Source organism: Tenrec ecaudatus, chromosome 11, assembly GCF_050624435.1.
Source record: "Tenrec ecaudatus isolate mTenEca1 chromosome 11, mTenEca1.hap1, whole genome shotgun sequence".
Taxonomy (NCBI): Eukaryota; Metazoa; Chordata; class Mammalia; order Afrosoricida; family Tenrecidae; genus Tenrec; species Tenrec ecaudatus.
The window spans coordinates 55,385,604-55,390,791 of NC_134540.1; the positions used below are offsets into that span (position 1 = coordinate 55,385,604).

The 5,188-nt window shown below is 40.4% G+C and overlaps 1 non-coding gene across 1 annotated transcript; it reads left to right on the forward strand.

The window, feature by feature from the left end:
• The first annotated feature begins 4,403 nt into the window (after positions 1-4,403).
• Positions 4,404-4,515, forward strand: LOC142461885 (U5 spliceosomal RNA). Its single transcript, XR_012787055.1, has one exon. It is a non-coding gene; the product is annotated as a U5 spliceosomal RNA (small nuclear RNA).
• Positions 4,516-5,188: the final 673 nt, after the last annotated feature.

Sequence of the window (5,188 nt, forward strand, 5' to 3'; positions counted from 1 at the left end):
TCCCAGGCCTATCTTATATATGTAGACAAACAACAATATTGGAGACAAAACAATAAGCAAACAAAAGATTGAATAAAAAGAGATAAAACAAAACAAAACAAAAAACAAAAAGAAGGGAAAAAATTAGCAAAAGAAAAAAATAATGAGTAAGCATACATAATTCCAGGTCTGTCTGCTGACCTTTAGGACTATCTCCCTACCGGTCCTGAGGGATTTTGGGAACTGCCCAAGTCTATTTGGGGTGGAGGCACCCTCAGGATTTCTGTGGCTTGGCTTTGCTCCCATGGCTGATTTATTATGTTCCCTTTTGATTCACCCCTGTGGGAGAAGTCAGGCTGGACTCACTCCCCAGCCATGGGGCCCCCGTATTGTCCTCTGTTGCAGTATGCTCATCTAGGGGACATCTAGACATCTCAATCTGTTGTCAGCCCTATAGCCCTCTATGTGCCCTATCAGCTCTGTGCAGGGATGTCAATCTCAGGGCTTGGTGTGCCAGCATGGAGTCTAGTCCCTCACTCTCTCTTGATCCTTCTTGGTTTGCTTCAGTGTGGTTGTGGCGGGCTGATCCCTCTCAATTTTCCTAGATTCCTATTTCTTACATTCGAAGTTCGGATCATTAGCAGATTTTAAGCTGTTTCTTCTTACCTTGAGTCATGTCCCATTAACAAATAAAGATCCTGGAGGCTACAGTCCCTCCTCTGTTTGATTGGCTGATCAGACCTCCCTTGTTTTTCTCCTTATCTCTTCTATGTCCTCAAATTGCTTTCCTTTAATGTCCCTTTGCATTTCTGGAAACAAAAAGAAGTTGTCTGGAGGCAGATCAGATAAATAAGGTCTGTGGGGCAAGAGAGGCAAGCTGTTTTCTTGCCAAAACTGGTGCACTGACATGGCTGCACTGGTGCACTGACATGGCTGCATGAGCAAGTGCACTATCATGGTGGCAAACCAGGCCCCATCTGCCACAAATCTTTTATTGCATGTTGTTATGCAATCTTTTCAGAATCACTAAATATAAAGCTTGATTAACAGTTTAACCTGTTTAACAAACATTACATGAGCTGGAAGTCAACATTTTCATCCCTTCAGGAAGTTGACAGACATCCAGAAGAGGTTTGTCATCAATTGACATTTTTCATTTTTATTGAAAGAGAAAACCTCTCATCCACTTGAGTTTTCCCAAGAGTGCTGTCCTTGTAAGCTGGATTCACCATCACAATTTCTGCGGCATTTTTCCTGAACAGGAAAAAAATCACAACTGTATGCAGTTCTCTTAAATTTGCCATCACAAAAATGTGATTTGAGTGAAACTTCTTTTACGAAAAAATTGACTGTGACCAAAGAGAACCTTCCCAGGTGACACACTGGGAGCACGGAGTCAGAGTGTGTGGCTGGATTCTCAAATCACAGGAGAGATGTGCACTACATAAGAAAGCACAGCACAATTCTTGTTTTTTTTGGGGGGTATCCCCTCCTATGTTTCAACTTAACAATCTACATCCTTTAACATATCAATTTACGTGTTTTAACAACTGATGAATCACTGGAAGCACTCATTTGTGCCAAGATACCTGGAGGACAATCATCTGGCCAACCAACTGGAAGAGTCCCATATTTGTACCCATTGCAAGAGAATGTGGAACTCGCCGAATGATGTCATCATTAATATAGCAGGAAGAATATTCTTCTTAAGTATCCTTTAAAAGTGACTGCAGCTGTTCCACCACAGGAGCTGCCAGAAATTCAGGGAAGCACATAGGTGGGTCTTTGCTTCTTGACTTATTGTAATTCAATTAGTTTCTTTTACCTACTAATATTGAAGATTTAAAAAAATAATTTTATTGGGGTCTCATACAACTCTTATCACAATCCATACATGCATCCATTGTGTCAAGCACATGTGTATATTTGTTGCCATCATCATTCTCAAAACATTTGCCTTCTACTTAAGCCCTTGGTATCAGCTCCTCATATTTTCACCTCCCTCCCCATCACCCCTTGCTCATGAACTGTCTATAATTTATAAATTATTATTATTTTGTCATATCTTACACTGTCTGAAGTCACCCTATATCCACTATTCTGTTGTCCATCCCCCAGGGAGGAGGTTATATGTAGATCCTTGCAATTCGTTCCCCCTTTCTACCCCACCTTCCCTCCACCCTCTCAGTATCACCACTCCCACCACTGATCCAGAAGGGATCATGTGTCCTAGATTCCCTGTCTTTCCAGTTCCTATCTGTACCAGTGTACATCCTCTGGTCTAGCAGAATTTGTAAGGCAGAATTAGGATCATGAGAGTGGGGGTCGGTGGTGGGGCGGCAGGGAAGCATTTAAGAACTGGAGGAAAGTTGTGTTTCATCATTGCTACATTGGACCCTGACTGGCTCTTCTCCTCCCCATGACCTTTCTGTATGGTGATGTCCAGTTACCTACAAATGGACTTTGGGTCTCCAATCTGCACTCCTCATTCACAATAATATGCATTTTTGTTCCTTGATACCTGATACCTTTGACACCTCCTGATCACACAGGCTGGTGTGCTTCTTCCATATGGGCTTTGCTGCTTCTCAGCTAGATGTTTACCTTCAAGCCTTGTTTACCTTCAAGCCTTTAAGACCCCAGATGGTACATCTTTCGATAGCCATGCACCATCAGCTTTCTTCACTACATTTGCTTTTGCAACTGCTTTGTCTTCAGTAATGGTGTCAAAAGGTGAGCATCAAGAAAAATGCCAGTTTAATAGAACACAATGCTCTGGCATTGAGGGAGTAAGTGGAGGCCCAATGTCTATCTGCTACCTTAATACTAAACCTATAAATATATGCATATAGATCTATTTCCCCATCCTCATATATAAATATATTTACATATGTACAACCCTATATTTAGACCTCTATAAATACCTTTTGCCTCTCAGTTCTTTCCTCTATTTCCTTTTACTTTACTCTTGTCCAACTAACATGCTCAGCTTTCATTTGGGTTTCAGTAAATCCTTTCCGTTACATTGCCCTTGATCAATCCCTACCGGACCTCTTAAACTCTTCTTGCCACTGATTTTGGATCACTTGTTCCCTTTCCCTGGGTTGGTTAACACCACTTCCTTTCCCTCACCTCCTCCTCTCCAATGTCCCCTCTGAACCATCAACTCCATTAATTTCTCCTCTAGATTGTTTATCCAGCCTATCTACTCTACATAGACCTGCAGAGATAATAATATGCACGGAAAAACAAGACAGAGAAAACCAAATCAACAGAAGAAAGCAAAACAATGACAACAACAACCAAAAAATGACAACAAAAAAAAAGGAAAAGCCTGTAAATAGTTCAAGGTGTATTTGTTGACCTTAAGAGTGTTTTCCAGTCGAGTGTGATGGGGTGCCACACCCTTGCCCCAAAGTCTATTTTTTGGTATTCCCTGAGGACTTCCTTGCTCTGCTCCCTTTCCTGTTCTGTTGCATGCCCTTAGAGTTTTGCCTTGTGTGGTGGGATCAGATCGGGCACATTTCCCACACTGTGTCTCCAGTGTTGTCCCTTGTAGGGCTATGGGTCAGTTAGAGATGTTGTGTCTCACGGGGGGGTGGGGGGTGGGGGGAGGAGCCATATGGTCCTCTCTGTGGATTGGCTGTACTTAGCAGGAATATCATGCTCAAAGTTTGAGTGGGCCAGGATGTGCTCCACTCTCTCTTCCTCACCTTTCATCTGCTCCCGTGTGCTCTGATCAGACATGTCCCTTTCCCTGAGCTGCAGTTTCAATGCTGTCCTCTGAAGTAAATTCTTCTGGGTGGAGGGGTCATTGTCCTAGTAGTTGGGGTTGCGGCTGGCCCCTCAGATGTCCCTAGTGGTTCCCTGCTTCATTACTAGCTATGTTCTGGAATGGGTTTTTCTTTTTGATTCTAATATTTTCAATCTTGTACTATGAACACAAACTTTTTAACTACTGTTTAAAAATATTTCTTCTCCTATTCAGCGACTCATTGTCAAAGGACTGTGTACTCTTCCATCTAAAGAAACCATTGTCTCAATTTCAATGAAGGTCTCCAAAGTGCATGGTTCCATTTCAAAGACTATGCTCCCGTGACTTTTCATTTAGTCATGCAGTGAGGAATTATCACACACCCACACCTTGAACTCATACTTGATTAAAATTATAGCTTACATTAGGCTCACTTTTTCAATAGCAGGTTGTGAAAAAATATATAAGAAAAACAGTTTCATATTATTTTCAGTTTATATATCGCTTTAAAATATTCGTATTAGATTTTGAGAGTAACAACCCTATCATTGTCCTGAGAGTAGCAACCCTATAATTATGTTTTTCTATGCATGGCTTGTACATAATATATGCACAGTAAATGTTGATTTTTTTTTAAATCGAATTCACCAGAACCCTAAGAATTCAATAAATACTCTGATTTCTCTTCAGATCACATAACTCTTTCACGTTTTATGAAAGATTTCCATGAAGAGGAACAACTCTGTCTTAAACCAATTTTTGAGGCCTTGTTTATGCAAGGCTACATTAAAGGTTCAAAGAAAAAATAGAATTCAATATATTTCTCTCTAAAAATACATTCATGTATTTGAATAACTACTCAACTTCTCTTGTCACTCATCTGACATCTTACATTTAATTTGTCTAAAACTTAATGTTAATTTGCTAAACTCTGCTTGCAAAACATTTTCTCTCCATGTTGGTAAATGCTAATTTCAATCTTAAGTAGTTCTGGGAAAAAATAGTGAAGTCAATACTGATGATATGTATTCTTTGATGTATTGGATACTGAAAATATTAATACAGAACACATAGACAACATTCACAATCAAAGAATTTATTAAGCAAGTTAACAAGTTGTGATTCCAGTGAGAAATACTCAGAATAGAATTGTTTATCAGGACATGTTACAAAGTTCCTCCAAGGCTGTTAATAAATTTCCAAAGGGCATACCACTCTGCTAGAATTCTTAAATGAAAGGCATTCAGCTCCCTGAAGTAAGGGTCCAGGGTCACCCTAATCCAGTAGTCTCAACCTAATTGCACTAATCTCCACTTTTGTGGATCAGCAAACCCAACATCTTGACTTAAGTGCTTAGAGAAACTCCATTTGCAAGCCACATTCTTGCACAAATGCACTCCTGTTACTTCCTCCATGTGCTGGCAAGCCCACCACTCTATTCCATGTTTCCATGTT